An 18067-nucleotide genomic window follows, 5' to 3' on the forward strand; every position below is an offset into this window, starting at 1 on the left:
AACGACTTTTGACCCCATGGAGTTCACCTCGGCCTCATACTCCTCAGTAGGAGGGGCTACTCACGTCCTAGGAAGCTGCTCTCAAGGGAGATTTCCAAGCAGAGGTCTAGGGATTATCTGGTCGGGGATGCAGAGGAGACCACACCCCTGTCCCCGGGACAGGGCAGGAGGCTGGACATGAGATGACCTCTAAAAGCCCTTTCTTCTGCGAGATTCCTTCCACGCAGCAACTTCCTGGGCTTTGAAGTGAAACCACGGGAGCCGAGCTGATTGGAGGGAAGGTCATTCTGAATTAGTGGAAAGGTCTGAGTTATAAAGCGGTTCATAAGGAATGATGCCTCATTGCGTCCGAGGGCATTCAGCAATCAATTGGACACTTAACAAAGGACTGTCAATAGTCCATCGGAATTGCACTTTATATTTTTCCAAAGTGCTCTCTGGTACATTATCTCCACTGATCCCCTGGGGAACCCTAGGAGCTGGACAGCCCCATTTTACAGGTGAGATCAGAAGGCGCTCGCTCCGTCTGAGATGGTTCAGAATAACCGCCGTCAGCCTGCTGTTGGAGACAGAAAAATGACAGTTTTACATTTTGTATTGAGGGTGTATTATGGATTCTTAAGGATCTCATTTATATTGGTATGATGAATAAACATTCTGAATTCATGCTTGTTTTTAATCCTTCAGAATCTATAAGAAACATGGCCACAACCCCAGATGAGCAAGTGGAGTCTGTCGAACTGCACTGATAAAATATAGTAGGAGTTCATTAAAAGTTGGAAAACTGGGCTTCACCTGTTCCCTCACATTGGGCTGAAAACGGTGTTTCCGCTGCCTGACCTCGGGCGGGGAGGTGAATGTTGTTCTCATCAGGGCAGAAAGTCCGAAGGGTCAGAAATGCACGCTGAATTAGAAAGAATCTTGAGTGTCCAAAATTCTTCATTCGGTAAATGAGTACTTTAGAGCAATTCGAGAGAGTGTCTCTGACACGGGAGGAAATCTAACCCAACTGCCTTTGGTGGTTTTCCTTCATCCCTGTCCTAGAAAGTGTGACTTGGGGCGGGGTGGGGGGTTGGACACACAAGCAGCAGATAGCCAGCCAGCCCTGATGATTTGGGGGATAAATCTGCTTTTTCTTCCCTCGACTTGGGGGCTCTCATCAACATCTTCCTGCCAAATGAGGCTTTGGCACAGCTAAGAGTGCCTTGGCAAACCTTTTAAATTTCCCCAGAGCAACTTCCTGGTTCTTAATTAGGCCTTTTATTCCTAGATGTCTATATTTAACTGTGCTCTGTGAGCGCTGACCCCTTTTGGATACTGCCAAGGGCTTGAGGGAGGTGGTGGTTGAGTCTAGACAGGGCAATTATTCAGATAACTAAGTTCCCCAAACCTTATCCTTAAAGTAAGACACCGTGAGGTCATGTTCTGGTAGTGAGAGATTCCTGATCAAACTCATGAGTTAACTGCCTAGCGCCCTTCCTTCACTTTGCCCAACAGAGGCAGAGAGCAAACCCTTCATCGGAGGAGAGAGACAGGCCAGTAACTGTCAGGGTCTCACCCATGAACTTGGCGGGATGGAGGACAGAGCGGAAACGACCGAGTGAAAAAGGGGTGGAGAGGAAGGCTCTCAGCTGTGCACAGGGAAACTGCAAGAATGTTCACTCCACTCTTGTATGTAAAAGAGAAAAATCGAACATAGCCTGAGCATCGATCGCAGGAGAAACCGGTCTATAAACTGGAGTCTTTCATTCAGGGGAATACGACTCAGCGGGGAGAAAATGAATGCCCGAGAGTGACGCACATGGATGTGGGGAAATCTCAGAAATGTATTGCGGAGTGTGAAAAGCAAGTTGCATAAGGGTACCTACTGTAATGAAAACATTTGTAAAAATTTAAAGCATCAGTGATAATTATACTGTATATTATTTACGAATAGCATATATGTAGTACCAGAATTTAAAAAATCCACAATCAATAAAATGTTTAAAAGCCCAAGTCCACTGTTTTCTTTTCAAAAGAAAGAAAGGAAACACATGGTAACGCCACACATTTAAGCTCAGGAGAGCGGTCACCTCTAGGGAGGGGACAAGGGAGTGAGACCGGGCAGGGCTCAACAGCCTGCAGTGGAGTTAGTCGTGTTCCTTTTTTTCAGCTGGGTGGTGAATTCATGGGGAGTTCCCATGGTATTATTAGCTCTACTCTTTAATGAGCCTGAAACCATTCATTAAAAATGCAGGGGGTCTCAAAGGAGCACTGGGGCTACTGTTTGTTGGGGATGGGGTGGGGTGACAAGCAAACTCTTAGGAGAGGAGAACCTATGGTTTCTCTCCTTCCTGAGCTGTGATCAAATCCCCTTTCAGGAAAACAAGAGTGTTTGTGGGGAGCTCTGGATGGAAGTGCAGAGAACAGGATTTTAGAACCAGTTCTGCCTCTCTCAGGAGCTGAGAGATGGGCAGTGAGCCCTTCCCTTTCCCAGGTCTTTCCTCTGAAATCGATCTTGCCAAATTCTAGCTGCCTTTGGTTGTTGGAAACTGTCCCAGGAGGGCCTGAAAGGCAGCCTTGCTGGGGAATTGGCCCCACTGGTGTTGGCTGCTTGAGATAAAGTGTAGTGGGTGAGGAGGGAAGTGGGCTTATAAGTACTGGATAGAGTTGAGTTAAAACTTTGCTTATATAACTCTTTGTGCCTTGCCAATGACCTGGGGAAAGGTTACATGGATCAAGAGAGGTTCTTCTGTTTGTTTTATTTGGTTTTTAACTATTATTTTGGAGAATTTTGAACATGTATAATATTTAGATACTATTATTCTTATTTTTTTGTTAGATATCTTTAAAAAATTTATTTTTTGTTGAAATGTAGATGATTTACAATGTTAGTTTCAGGTATAAAGCAAAGCAATTCAGTTATACATACACATACATATATACATATATTTTCAGATACTTTTCAATTGTAGATTATTACAAGAAATTGAATATAGTTCCCTGTGCTAAACAGTAGGTCCTTGTTGTTTATCTATTTTATATATAGTAGTGTGTGTCTGTTAATCTCAGACTCCTAATTTATCCCTTCCGGTGACCATAGTTTGTTTTATATGTCCGTGAGTCTATTTCTGGTTTGTAAATAAAATTTGTATCTTTTTTTAGAGTTCACATGTAAGTAATATCATATGATATTTGTTTTTTTCTGTCTGACTTACTTCATTTAATATGATCATCTCTAGGTCCATCCACATTGCTGCAAATGGTATTATTTCATTCTTTTTCATGGCTGAGTAGTATTCCATTGTGTATATATACCACATCTTCTTTAACCAATTCATCTGTCTGTGGATATTTAGATTGTTTCTAAATCTTGGCTATTGTAAATATTGCTGCTATGGAACATTGGAGTGCATGTGTCTTTTTGAATTAGAGTTTTCTCCAGATATGTGGCCAGGAGTAGGATTGCTGGATCATATGGTAAGTCTATTTTTAGTTTTTTGAGGAATCTCCATACTATTCTCCATAATGGCTGCACCAGTTTACATTCCCATCAACAGTGTAGGAGGGTTCCCTTTTCTCCATATCCTCTCTAGCATTTATTATTTGTAGACTTTTTGATGATGGCCATTCTGATTAGTGTGAGATGATACCTCATTGTAGTTTTGATTTGCATTTCTCTAATAATTAGTGATACTGAGCATCTTTTCATGTGCCTGTTGGCCATCTGGATGTGTTCTTTAGAGAAATGTCTATTTAGACTAATACCCTTGTTTTTAAAAGTACCCATCACCCTGCACCCAAAACCATAAACTCATGGTCAGTCTTGCCCCATCCATCTCTGATCCACTCATCAGCATTTCTCGTATCATTTTGAGACAAATCTCAGACAAAAGACCAGAGTCGTCTGTCCAGAGAAACAGAACCAATAGAATAATCTCTATCTAATATCTCTCTATATCTATAACTTTCCAATTATCTCATAAATGCCATAATTTTCATTTTTCAATTTGTTTATTTTAGTTAGGCCCAAACTAAGGTCTACACCTGGTAATTGGTTAAATATGTGTTTTACATCTCTTAATCTACAAGTTCTCCTAATAGTTCTCTCTCTTCCTTGCAGTGAATTTTTATAAAGTATCAGTTTGTCCTATAGAAGCTCTCACAGTCTGGACTTTGCTGGTAGCATTCTCTTAGTGTCATCCATTCTGTTCTTCTATCCTCTATGTTTTTTTGTAAGCTGATAGCTAAACTTAGAGCCTTAAACAGACATTTAAAGAGATATCTATTTGCATAATTTTAAGAGCTCACTGAAGAAGTCTTTATTACACATTCTGCAAACAAACAAACAAACAAAAGCAAACAATTCTCTTCTATTAGCTTGCTGAGACCTAAAATTGCACTGCTAGAAATATTTTGGTTTTAAAACCCAAATACAAATTCCCTTAGAAAAGGGAAAACTTATTAGATCTTTATTCTTGAGGATGAATGCTTTTATGAGGTCCTTATCTGAGCCGGTTTCTGAAAGTGAAGGAGAGAAGGATGTTGGTGAGAACACATGGACAGTGGTGTGCATTTCATATCCAGGTGACAGTGGGACCATTATCAAGACAGAACAAGTTACAATGGGGCTCATGCTTAAAGCCCCCTCAGCTATTAAGCAGTTACAGTGCTGTAGACCCTGTATTCAGTGCTTGCAAGCAATTATTTTGTTTCAATCTTATAACAGCCCTGGAAAGTGAGTAGAATTTATAGCCATTTTAAAGATAAGAACACTGAGGCTCAGCCAAGCTTGAGTAACTGGTTGAAGGTCATATGACTAATAGAGGCAGCAGCAGGATTCCTCCCTACATCCTTGGCTCCAGTGCTCTTTCCACTAACTCATAGCTGCCACCCTGGCCCCCACACTTCATTCCCTCCCGCTTTGGGCTGGCTTGACAGGGGGTGATGAGACATGACCCCCTCACACGAGTGCTTTCCAGCCTCCAGTGTAGCCTGTTCCGGGACACATTCTGGGGCTCCTGCCCAGAGCTGGGCCATCTCAGATGGCAGTCAAGGATCTGCCCAGTGGCCTCTGAGTAACAAGCCTATTTTGTTTTGTTTCTTTCTTCCCACCACCTCCTTTTCTGTGAAAGAAAATAGGAACACTATCTCTGGAAAATCAGCCTGCTGATTAGACAGAAAAGATGTTATGACTTCTGTGGTGCTCCCGTGAGTCAGCAGGATTTTCAGAAAGAAATTTTATTTGTTTATGGCACAAAGGAAATTCTACCAGAATTTTTTTTTTTAAAGAGACAGTCGCCCCCACGAAATCAATTGTCTCCCTTTTTTGGTGTTCCTGGTCAGTCCCTGGCTGGAGGCATGAGCAGGTTTCCCAGTTCTGTTGGGCTCCTCTCTAAGCCTGCAGAACAGTCAGAAGAGTGAGGAGAGACATCTGCCCTCATCCTCCCCCGACTCCTGGCCATTTTGAAGTTGCTCAATTTGAAGCATTAACCTGCAAGTCTCCTCATCCCAGGGGCCAAGCAGAGGGACCAGCAGAGTCTTAGTAACTTACAGCTTCCTCATTTTCTTCTCCTGGCCTCTTGGAGAACACAGCCATGAACCTTCATAGGGTAGCTCTTTCTTTTAAAAACCAGAAGAGGTGAATCAAAACTAGCAAAGGTAATTGAGAAAGAAGAAGGAGAGAGAAACCAGCTACACTGCGCAAGCAGTTCTGATGTTCCTTAGCACCCACATCAGACAGAGCTGCAGCTCCTATTTCTGGGCAACTAAGACCTCATTATTTAGAAAGACGTATTTTGTATGCAATTTCAACATTCTAAGACAAAAGGAAGCATGTGGCACTAGTTGAACCTTGGCCCATTGTCAGCTGTTTATTCATATTATATCTGTTCCATGCAAGCCCGAGGTAGACCACTGTTAACCTTAATCAATTTCCTGCATATTTCGAGAGTTAAGTTATGCCAGGCACAATCTCTGGCTTCAGCCAGCTGGGAGGAAGGTGCAGGGCACTTACTCTCAGGACCTACATACAGTAAAGCCTTTGATGCATCCTTAAGGAGAAATGCAGCAAGGAAAAAAAAGTTAAGTTTTTGAAAGAAGTCATTTGTCTTTAGCCGAATTTATCTGGGTCTGATACGGGTTGCTGCAGACATAAAACTGTCTGGAGTCTGGCTTCAGGGTTTAGAATTATAAAATATTCATGGTGTATAATTTTGCATAATTTGTTTAGCTACCAAGACATAATTTAGTTATTTGGCGCATGAATCCTTGGGAAGGCCTAAAGAAGAAAAAAACGGGCTTTAAGAGGCTGACTCCAGCTTTGATGCTAATATAGATAAAGATGAACGTGCCCTGTAGTGCGCTGGGTGCTCAGCACACGTCAACACACACACGCCATTAGCGTGTAATTGATTTTTTCCCCACTGATCCTTAGCGCTGTTTTATCAGCCATTTTACGTATATAGTTACCTAGTTTCACTCTGTGTGTGATTGCCAATAAACCCAAAGGAAAGAGCTACAGAACTAGTCTTCGATTTCAGTAAGAGGTGTTTAGATGATAAAATTCCTTGAGTAGAAGGCTGGTAAGAAAACAAGCATGATAATTTATTCAAAGAATTAATAACTGATCTGTGTCCGGTGCTGGGCTGAGCACAGACAGGTGTATTTGTCAGACGTGGTCCTTATCTCTGAGGGAGCTTTCAGTCTAGTTGAGACGAGACACATAAACAGGAACAACCGGACGGACCACCAGCTCACAGGCATTGTTTAAGCAAGTACAAACTAGCGCGGCAGAGCCCTCACACCGAGATGCAGAGGAAATGCAAGAGGAGAAGACGATGGTTGTCTGTGCCCTCGTGGCCCCACCTAGGTCGTGGTCCTGTCCCCTGTCCCCAGTTCCCTGTGACGTGGGATCCCCCATCTCCATGTCTGCCGTCTGGCTCCTTCCAACCCGTTCTCCATATTGATATAGCAGAGGATTGCTCTAAATGCAAATCTGACTGTGGTGTTTCCCTTAAACTTAAGAAAAAGTCCAAGGGGGAGTGTCTAGCTCAGTCTAGAGTGTATGCTTAGCATATCTGAGGTCCTGGGTTCAATCCCTAGTACCTCCATCAAAATAAAGAAAGAAAGAAACCTCATTACCCACCCCCTAAAAAAGAACTGCTTAAAAAAAAAAGAAAGAAAGAAAAAGAAAAAGTCCAGACCCTTTAGTTTGGTGTACAAAGTCCAGCCCCCACGACGCCCCAGGTTTCCTGTAGAACCTGCCTTGCTTCCCTGACCTCACAGCGCGTCTTCTCCTCACTCCTCACCTCCTTGCCAGCTCACCTCCAATTCCTCTTCAGTGTCAGCTTAGGTTCTCCTCCTTCTAGGGAGTCTCCCGTAACTCCCTGAGAAGGGGCCAGTGCTCCCTGCTGTCCTTCATCACGCTGGAACCTTCCCTGGCCTACACTCACTACCCAGCGATCTCAGAGTCAATAATTGGCAATCAACGATGTGAGCAGAGCTCTGAAGTCAGACTTCTGGGTTTGAAATCAAGACCCATCATTTGCTTGTTTTGTAATCTTTTTTTTTTAATTAAAGTGCAGTTGACTTACAATATTATATTAGTTTCAAGTGTGCAACATAGTGATTCAATACTTTTATAGCTTATACTCCATTTAAAGTTATTATAAAATACTAGCTATAGTCCCTGTGGTGAGCTTTGTAATCTTATGGTAAATTGCTTACCTTCCCTTTATCACTGTTTTTTCTTCTCTAAAATGGGGATAATGATGATACATACAACTCAGGGCTACTGTGAGGAACAAAGAGGTTGTACGTGTAAAAGAACTTCGACGGGGGCCTGGCACATACTCTGTCCTCAATAAACGTTGGCTGCTCTAGATAATGCTTGCTTGTTAAGGGAATTGCAGTGATTTATGGCAGGTGTACATACATGCCCATACCTGCACACATGTATACATGCATTATCTATAACACAGACTACTGTGTGATGTAACAATTACTACCGCTGTGACAATTACTGGTTAGTATTCCCCTTGGCACTGTAAACCCCTGCTCCCCACTGAGCAAGCTACGGCAGCCAATCCCAGGGCTGACAATCAATACTTGGGCTTACTTACAACCGCCCGCAACCTGCTGTGTGGGAGACTCTATTCTCAAAGGAAGGGCCGGGTCTGGGAGTGTTTGTGGTTGTGACTCCAGTCCTGAGCACAGCCCCTGGTGTGTGGACCGTGTTCAATACTTATTTTGTGAATGCATGGATGAACTGAGTTGTGTAAGGTTTCTTACAGGAACAAAATTTTTTTTAATTGAAGTATAGCTGGTTTACAATGTTGTGTCAATTTCTGGTGTACAGCATAATTTTTCAGTCATACAGATACATACATATATTCCTTTTCATACTCTTTTTCAATGTAGGTTACTACAGGATATTGAATATAGTTCCCTGTGCTACACAGTAGGACTTTGCAGGAACAGAATTTTTGAAAGAGTAGAAAAAAAATGTAGGATTGGGTTTGTCAGAGGTAAGTGGGGAATCTGGTCCTGCCTGAGGGAACAGCATGAAGGGGTGGAGGAACAGAGTATGAGTGGGATCAGGCAATGGTACCTGCATTTTTTGTGCTGTAGGAATCATTTTCTGTGCACAACTATGACTTAAACCCACACACACGGAGTGCCTGACTGGAGAATATAGCTGGCTTATTACAGCATTAAAAGCAGGGCAGTAAAAATAGAGATTAGAAAATGCACAAAGGAAGAACAGTAAAAACCAGAATTCTACATGTAAGCAAAATAGCTTTGATTGCAGAATGACTACCATAAATTTGTAATTTCATATGAATTTTAAAGCTAACCTTTTACAGATTTTAACAGTAATACATATTCATGGTGGAGAATTTGAGTTGTGCAGAAAGGCAGACAAAAAATAAAAATTACCCATAATCCCACCCCCAAAATAACCACATTGATGTAGTTATGCCTCTAGTTGGTTTTGTTTTTTTTTTTGGCCTGTGCACATGTACATCTTTGAATATAAAATTTTGCATCTTTATCCCTTTGTTGTCAGGAATAGCCTGGTCCAAATCTGTCATTCTGTATTTAGTTTTGTTGCCTAGGCACCTGGAATTGCAGGCAGGTTATTACAACAGGGGTCTTGGAGCCATTAGGGGAAAGTCTGCTCCCTGCTGGGCCTTTAGTGGCTGGGGACAAGCATCTCTTTGCTGGGAGAGGCCACTGGTCGCTGTCAGATGCAGAACTATTTCTAGGCAGCCCTTGGCCGGCTTCTGGTCGTGTATCCTGAGATGACACCACTTCGACAGCCAGGGCCCGCTGGGCCGCAGCTTGCCTTGGCTCCCTCTCTCAGCTTTGGCCTTCTGGCCACTGGGCTTAACTATTGGACCTTTGATGGTCTTGGTGGCTTCGTGGAACCTCCTCTAGAGTGTGATGACCCAGGGCCTGGACTTGGCGGATGGACTCTTTGTGTGTGTGTGTGTGTGTGTGTACAAGCAGGCATGTGAACCCAATGTTAGTGCTTGACTGTCCCTGGCCTGTAGTGGAGGGGTAGGTTGAAGGCACCTGCCCCCACCCACTTCCCTGCACAGGCTCCACTCCTGGCCCCACCAGAGATTAGATAGAAATGAGACCAGAATTCTATGCCTAGGACCACAGTTCACAAGTGTGGACTGACTGCAGAAACAAGGGGACATACCAGATGTCACAATGGAGCTGTGATGTCACACCTGGCTTAGCGGCTCTGCTTCTTCACTCCAAGTCCCAGAGTGGTGGGTTCCAGCTGCTGAATTCCCACTGGGCTGAGGTCACAATTTGCCCCGAGCCTGCACCAAGACTGAGTTTGGGGTGGGCACCTTGGTGAGAATCAAGGGACTGCAGGACTGAAGGGGGAGGGGTTCTGGAGCAGAGAGGCAGGTCATTCCCAGCAAGAAGAGGTTTTAGAGATTATCATCCATCTCCCCACACAATGTGAGGATCCCTTCTGTAAATCTCCCGGCAGAAGATCACGAAGCAACTCCTTGGACATGTCCGGCGACGAGGGACTTATTCACGCACTCATCATTCAGAATGGTAGGCAGTTCTCCCATATCAAGCTGAAATATGTTTTGGGGATCATCCATCCAGATATCCTTGTTCTGCCCGGGGAGTAGCCCACAGAAAACCCATACTGGCCCTATTGACATCTGGGCAGACAGTAGCTCCCTTCCTCCTTCCAAACCAGGAGTGAGCATTCTGCCCACCTCTGAGTGCCAGCCTGGCATAGAAGCAAGGCTGGGATGGATCCAAGGACAATGTAGCTGTTACCAACTCTGGTCACAGTGGATGTGGGGGTTTGTGTTACGGCAATAGAGGCAAGTGTGGGATAAAGCCCAGAGCCAGCAGCCCAGCAGGACCAGAGAGATGGAACACAGTCACCCCTCTGGGTGGCCTTAGCCTGACTGGATCAGGCTCTTGCTGAAATCAGAGGTGACGCCCTCCTCCGCATCAGGCAAAATGTTGGTTCTTTTTGTCATAAAGCACTGTTAAGAAGTTTCAGGACTCCAGGAGATTTCCATAAAACAGAACTTCTGCTCCTTATTCTCTAGGCAAAACAAAATGATAAAATTATTTAGATATTACCTTATTTGTTTCAGCTCTCTACTTTGAGTTAATTTTTTTTCATAAGTCTCAGCAAGTTTTAACCCTTCTCTTTTCTTTTTGGGAGGTGGACATACACATTCCGATCACAGTGGGCCATTGGCTTCAAGGTATCTGACCCCTTTTATCATCTTTGGGGCAGAAATAATTGGTGGGTGTGGTATTTGATCACAACCCATTACTTCAAGTAAGGGTTTCCCAGGCAGGTCACTTTCTGTTCTTTTGTAATGACTTTAAACAGCAAGCAATTTTCCAACTGTGATTTCTCCCGTCAAATTTGGAAGCATCATACATACCATTTATTGCAGTAAAATATAATTTAGTCCCCAGAGATAGTACATACACATTTTGGTGTGACTCTAGAATAGTAGTTAAAAGTTTCAATGGGTTACTTTGATCATCTTCTATCTTTTCCCAAGTGAGAATTAAAATGTATCTTTCCCAAGGGAGTTTCAGGACCACATTGAATAACTGACCAAAGACCTCTCAGAACTCTATCATAATCTGCCTGCAGATGGGATCAAGTTGGAAACCATCCCATCCTACATAAGAAAATAAGTTTCCAGCTTAGAGCAAAGAGGGACAATTCTATTGAAGGTCAGGTGAGTTGATTTTAGTGAGGGTGGCGATGAGGAAGTCTCTGGGCTTTTGAGCAGAAATGCAAAATCCCTAACTTGGTTGTTAAGAAAGATCTACTTGAAGAAATATCGGATGACTGGAGGCAGAGAGACCATTTATGAGGTGTATTAGATAGGCTACAGGTTAGCTGTTGTAACAGAGAAACCCCCAAAGACAGTGACTTAATAAATGACACTGATGTCATATTCCGAATCTTGTTTGATGTGATGGTTACATGGGGGTGTACACTGTCAAAACTCAGTGAACAGATCCCTTCACTGTGGTATATTTATACAATGGAATACTACTCAGCCATAAAAGGGTGAAATAATGCCATTTTCAGCAATACGGATGGACCTGGAAAATGCCATTCTAAGTGAAGTAAGCCAGAAAGAGAAAGAAAAATACCATATGATATCACTCATATGTGGACTCTTAAAAAAAAAAAACAGGAAAAAAAAACAGTAATGAACTTATCTACAAAACAGAAACAAACTCACAGACATAGTAGACTTACAATTCCAGGTGGAAAGGAAATGGGAAGGGATAAATTGGGAGTTCAAGATGTACAAATACTAACTACTATATATAAATTAGATAAACAAGGTTTCTGACCATTCTGTATAGCACAGGGAACTATACTCAGTATCTTGCAGTAACCTATAATGAAAAAGAATATGAAAACAATTACATGTATGTATTGTATGACTGAAATATGCTGTACACCAGAAATTGACACATTGTAACTGACTATACTTCAATAAATAAATAATAAAACAAAACAAAACAAACAAATAAACAAATAAACATTCATTTCTCTCTCACCTAGTAGTCCAAAGGTGGGCAATTCAGTTGCAGTTCTGTTTTGTGGCCAGTTGGCTCCACTATCCTGAACCTGTAACTCCATCTCTGCTGCCTAGGAAAGGGGACGATGGTGAAGGAAATACAAGGAAATTGGCTTGTCTTCAAGTGGAGGTTAACTTGGATTTGGACGCATTGCTTCTACTCATATGCCATGTGCCTAGAGTGGATCACAAGATGACATAAAAGATCGAGAAATATAGACCTGAGCTGAAAAGCCATTGACCAGCTGAAATTCCAGAGGATGAGGGGGTCTATCTCAATGCAGACAGGAGAAATGGGAGAATGATGCTGGAAAGACCTGGGAGATCTACCCCCCAAGAGTGGTCATGGTAACCCACGATCCATGCCAACCTTGACACAGGAGGTCACTGGAGTCATTCAGGGACAGAACCGACCCAATTGTTTCCCTGTTTGGATGCAGGGACAGAGCTAAGGAGAATTACAATTGGTTATTGGTTACAGTTGGTTGGAGATGGTGGATCAGGAAACAGTGGAGCCGTGATGGAAATGGGGAAACCAGGAGGACAGCTGGTGTGCTGGGGTGGGGCGGACAGAAGAGATGGCCAAGGGATACTTAGCGTCTCTATCCTTAGAGATGTTTAATAATAGAGGAGGCAGCTGTCACTGTTGTCTAGGGCGCGGCTCTGCCTGAAACCAGGGAGCTAAACGCAATAGTTTTTCCTGACACAGAAGGTTGAGTATTTTGAAGGTAAAACAGAGCAGGAGCTGGTGGCTGAGCATGGTTGAAATCTCTGTCACCATCAGAGCGCCCAGCACGATGCCTGCACCTCAGCTCTCTCCACTGACCATTGGAAATCTGCAGAGTGTCCACCACGGGCTTATCGCCACCTCCTCTTCAGCACAACCCACATCCTGCCCTTTCCTGAATCCATGCTTCTTAAACCCCTGGCACAACCCATTTTGTGACCATTACTGGGCTGTATGCTGCTTTTTAAAATACAGTGACAGCAGGACAAATCAAGAACATGTGTTTGATTGTTAGGCACTGCAGTGGGCTGGGGGAGTTCAGGAATGGGGAATAACTGAGGGGTCCTGGGCTTTAGCAAAATGATCAGAAGACAATATACGTCACGTGTGTGTTGCTTGTACCACATTGCTGTTGTATAAACGGAGAGCAGTCAGCTTTCTCATGGAGATTAGAAAGGCCTGAAAGGCACTGACTGCACATCCTACTTTGTTGCTTTCTCAGCTGCTCCCGAAGATGCTTGGGAAATAGATATTTGTTAAACTAATAACCATTTCAATTTAATGCAGTGTCAAGCATTTGCATACATATTCCTCCAGTAAAGGGTGACCTTTAAACCAACCAACTCAAACCTCCCTGCATGTACCCCCCATCAGATGCAGGTGTCTTTCTGATTAGTCAGGAATTCATAAGGCTTATGCCAACTATAGGAAATGTGAGTGTGATTTATCAAGGTGTGGGAACTTGGATACATCTTTTGACTTCTCTGGGCCTCAGTTTCCTCATCTGAAAATGGGTGTGGAAACTAGATCAGCTGATAGCTGAGAACATTTCACAGCATTCAAATTCCATGATTCTCTCTTAGATTGTGCTTGTCCTCTAGGCATTTTCTCAGACATCTGAGTTTGCCACTCCTCCACTTTCCTTTGGAGGTAACAGAGCAGTCTCTATAATGTGTTTACCAGTCTTTGGTGAAAGCAATTCACGTAATCTTGGTTTGGTTAGGGATATGATCATGGGTATTAAAGCAAATGAACTAACAGATAAGATACTGTATTAGTTTTTCACTGCTGCATAACCAATCACCACAAAGTTCGTGATTTATAGCCACTCAAATTACACAAATCTGGCAGTTTTTGTGGGCTGAGAATCTAGGACAGTTCAGATGGCTCCTCTGCCAGTGATCTCACCAGCTAAAGCCAAGGTGTCAGCTGGGGCTGTGATCTCATCTGAGGTTCAGGGTCCTCTTTGAAACTCATTCAGGCTGTTGTCAGTATTTAGTCCTTTGTGGTTGTAGGACTGTAGTCCCAGTTTCTTGCTGGCTCTCAGCTGGGGGTGACTCCCTTAAAGGCTGACCTCAGGTACAAGCCATGTAGCCCTTCCACAGCACAGAAGGTTACTTCTTCAAGGCCAGCAGGAGAACATCTTCTGATGCTTCTCGTCTCTTTCAAGGGCTCACCTGATTATGATAGGCTCACCCAGAGTAACTCCCTTTTAGTTACCTCAAAGTCAACTGATTAGGAACCTTAATTACATCTGCAAAATCCCTTTGCCACCAACCAGAGAGGGATATGCCACTGTATTCACAGGTCCTGTCAACACCCAGGAGGAGAGGACTACACGAGGGGAGGGGTGTATACACCAGGTAGCAGGAATTTGATGTGGGTCTTAGAATTCTGCCTATCACAGCTCTGAAAGCTGGGGTTGCATTCTCAAACATACACAAAGGTAGTCAGGCATGATAACCTGTGAAACTCCAGGAATTTGCAGTGGGAACTAGTGGGGCCTATGGTGAACTAGGGTCTATGACTTCCTGAGAAAACCTTGACATGTTGCCACAGTGATCACTAAAATAATCTAGAAGTCCGGATTTTCATGTGAAAACTCCTGAGTTTTAAATTTGGACAACCATTTATAAATGGTTTTGAGATTTCAATTATTAAAAAAAATGTATATATATTGAAACCCACAGCTGTGGGTCAGGGCGATCTGTTGATCTAGGGTGTGAATTCTGTATTTGAGAAAGCCAGTTGGATTTCCAGTTACAGGAAATGACAAATTTGACCTTGCCAAGGAGAAATCCAACTCTAGAGACAAAATAGCTTCAGGAAGTAAGTGATTGCATCAGTCAGTCGGAACCCTGGATGTGGCCGGGCATCTTGGGCAGCAGAAGCTGAATTTGTTTAAGACAGACTCCTGAAGGGGGGCAGGGATGACTGAGGTGACAAAGTGGGAGGCAGGGTCCCGCTGGGATCACTGCTCTAAAACAGTGTTTACCCTGAAAAAAGACTCCCTCTCCGCCTTGTAATGTGGTCCCATGAGCCAAATGCATATCGCCTCACATTTGTAATGCAACACCTTCAATGGTTTGCCAGAAAATTGCTCCCCAAATTACACTTCTGTGAAGAGTACACAGTGATAATGCACCACAAGGGCAGAGAAAAATATATTGCAATTGGATACATTGAATAATATAATGTTTCAACAATACCAGAAAGAATGTTGTATTATTAAAATACCATGGCAGTTTTAAAATGCAGCATTAACATCACCATGAGCAAGCAGGAAGACTGAGAATAACAAATATTGAGCTTTTCTCAGAGCTACGGTGGGGAAAAAAAAAATCCTTCAATCCACTTACACTTTCAGAGAATAGACAAGCATTTACAGGAAGGTATGACTGGAGTGAGAAAGAAATCGGTTTGGCTCTCATTCAATATGGGAGGGGTAGAAGGAGGGAAGTTAGAGCATCTCTTTAAGCAATCTGCCCAGGTACAGTGATGCACTGAGGACCAGTCTAGATGATTCAGGCTCCAAAATGTCTACCTTTTCTGGAATTGCCAATCTTTGAGGGTAAAATAGTCGGTGCTTTCTGTCTTCTTAATGACAGTCCTTTCCTGGAGACCTGACTGGTATCCAGGCGTGTTACAAGGTACATGAAGTTGAACCTGAGTGCTGTTTGTGAAACTCACACAGACAATCCCCAGGGACTCCCTCACTGCCGGTCTATTCTCATGGGCTCCCGAGTCCTATCTAGTCCTTGGATGATTTTACATTCTTGTAAGTCAACCTACCTGGATTTTTATGCTTATTTAATGTGTCAACTCACCAATTTGATGTTTTCTTTACCTGGTCACAGGAGAGGTGCACAGTGTCCTCATGGAGCACTTTGATTGCAGGAAAAGTAAAGCCACCAAAACTAGTTGGAGAAAAGAGGGACATGGAGTGGAGGGAGATGGGTAATTTCATAGTCCCCCAGAGCAGGCAGCTCAGCCGGGTCTCACATGGCCCTGGAGCCAGAATAGGATCATCTGCAAGAGAGTCACTGTCTTGTGCCACCAACCGGGGGCTGTCTGTGCCATTATGCCAGTGGGGGTGGTTGTCTGTCTGCAAGAAATGTGCAGAGTTTGTTGCTTCTTCATCTCTGTGTATCTGCTTCATTCTGTTCTCTCTGCCAGGTGAGGAAAGAGCCACCCCAACTGTACCTTTGAAGGACCCATCGAATATAAGACCCAGCCCTGACCGATGAGAGACCCTGGTGCCCAGTTCCAAACTGGGACAAGAGGAAGTCAGGTTGACCTACCTCAAGCCCAACCAGAATCTCTCCAAGTGTTGTTTTCCTTCCCGTCAATCTAGTATTCTTTAAACTTTGCATTGTTTCCATACTGTGACCCAAAGTGGATGAAATGCGGACAGGGTCAGGAAATGCCACCACCTGAAATTGAAGCCCCAAGGACCTACCGTCCCGTGGATGTGATGTGTCATCTGCTGGAGCGATGACTTGAGGCATGCTGCAAATTAGCTTAGAGGGCCACCCTGGATGCACCATGAAGATACACTGAATGCCACTGATCTGAAATAAATATTAATCATGGAAATAGTACCACATTACTGATAGAAATGAGTAGTCTGCTTGGGATGTTAAAAAAAATAAAAATAATGAGTTGAAGAGTTACTGGTTGTCTCTGGCCCTGGCCAGAGGGGTAGGTACCTTGACTGGCGCCAGGGGTCTTCTGGCCCACTGTGGGGTGCCACTTATTAGGGCAGAGGCTCATTAGGGCTGGATGAAATCAACCGTTAAACATCTTCCCAGGCCCTGCTCTGTGACCTTGCCTCGAGTTAGTCATTTTGTTTTTCAAAAGTACTTTCTGATTTAGGGAAAAAAAAATGTACTCAGCAGCTGTCAGCCAGTCTCATGAGTTCGATTAGCTTGAACCAATCATCCAGAACTTCAAAGAACTCACAAAATTGAGCTCCTGAACCCCAGATCTGAAGACCGTGGTGATCTTGAAGGTGTCAACCAATGAGCTCCTACCTCGCTTGAGTGTCTCCAAAGAGAAGTCCTTGTAGGCACAGAGAGAAGCATGGTGAGGATCCCTTTAACAGCTGAGAAGTTAGCACCCCAGGGGCTTCTTTTCTCCAAGCCTATTAGCACATGTAGTGGGGAGATGTCCCAGCCGGGTGAGGGGCAGGTGGTCCCAGCACTGTGGCCCAGAGACATCCGTGGCAGGTGGAACTCTCAGAGTCCTTCACGTCACCCAGTGAAGGCAGCTGCTGCTTCTCTCCGTAAATATGGCAGGAGTTGCCTAAAGAAGTCTGCCGGGAAAAGGGCAGACCAACAGAGCTTTGCCTTCGCATGAATAGGTAGACACTTTGACTAATGTGCTACGGGGTTTTCTCTCCTTCTATGGTTTCTGTCTGCAGGTCTCTGTCTGCCTGGGCTGCCACAACAAAATAACATATACAAGGGGACCTAAAACAACGGAAATTTATCTTCCCATGGTTCTGAATGCTGGGAAGTCCGAGATCGAGGTGTTGGCCAATCTGGTTTTTAGTGAGGACTCTCTTCCTATCTTGCAGACAGCCACCTCTCTCTGTGTCCTGACACGGCAAAGACAGGGAGAGGAAGAGAGAGCTCTCTGTGGCTCTTCTTAGAAGGGCACTACTCCCATCAGACCAGGGCCCCACCCTCATGATCTGATTATCTCCCACAGCCCCATCTCCAATTATCATTACCTTGTGGGTTAGGGTTTCAACATATGGATTTTCAGAGGATGCAGACATTCAGTCCTTAACAGCTCCTTTCCTCCAAGGAAACTCCATGTCCTTTTAGAGAAGAGATATTGGGGAAGACTGGCAGCTCATGGAGCTGCACGGATGGAGCTGGTCTCTTTTCTCTTACGAATATGTCCCAGTAAAGACGTTATAACTCAGGGACCAACCTCAGATGCTGCAAAGGAGATGCAC

General features: G+C 43.9%; 2 long non-coding RNA genes across 2 annotated transcripts; one reads left to right on the forward strand and one right to left on the reverse strand.

Moving 5' to 3' along the window:
* Positions 1-398: 398 nt before the first annotated feature.
* On the reverse strand, positions 399-7877 carry LOC140699913 (uncharacterized). The gene is made up of 2 exons (XR_012078152.1): positions 7708-7877; positions 399-559 (listed from the first exon to the last, which is right to left on the reverse strand). It is a non-coding gene; the product is annotated as an uncharacterized lncRNA (long non-coding RNA).
* A 1860-nt stretch (positions 7878-9737) lies between these two features.
* Positions 9738-16763, forward strand: LOC140699914 (uncharacterized). Its single transcript, XR_012078153.1, has 3 exons — positions 9738-10065; positions 11079-11234; positions 16279-16763. It is a non-coding gene; the product is annotated as an uncharacterized lncRNA (long non-coding RNA).
* The last annotated feature ends 1304 nt before the right edge of the window (positions 16764-18067 follow it).

This window comes from Vicugna pacos, chromosome 2 (assembly GCF_048564905.1).
Source record: "Vicugna pacos chromosome 2, VicPac4, whole genome shotgun sequence".
Classification (NCBI taxonomy): domain Eukaryota; kingdom Metazoa; phylum Chordata; class Mammalia; order Artiodactyla; family Camelidae; genus Vicugna; species Vicugna pacos.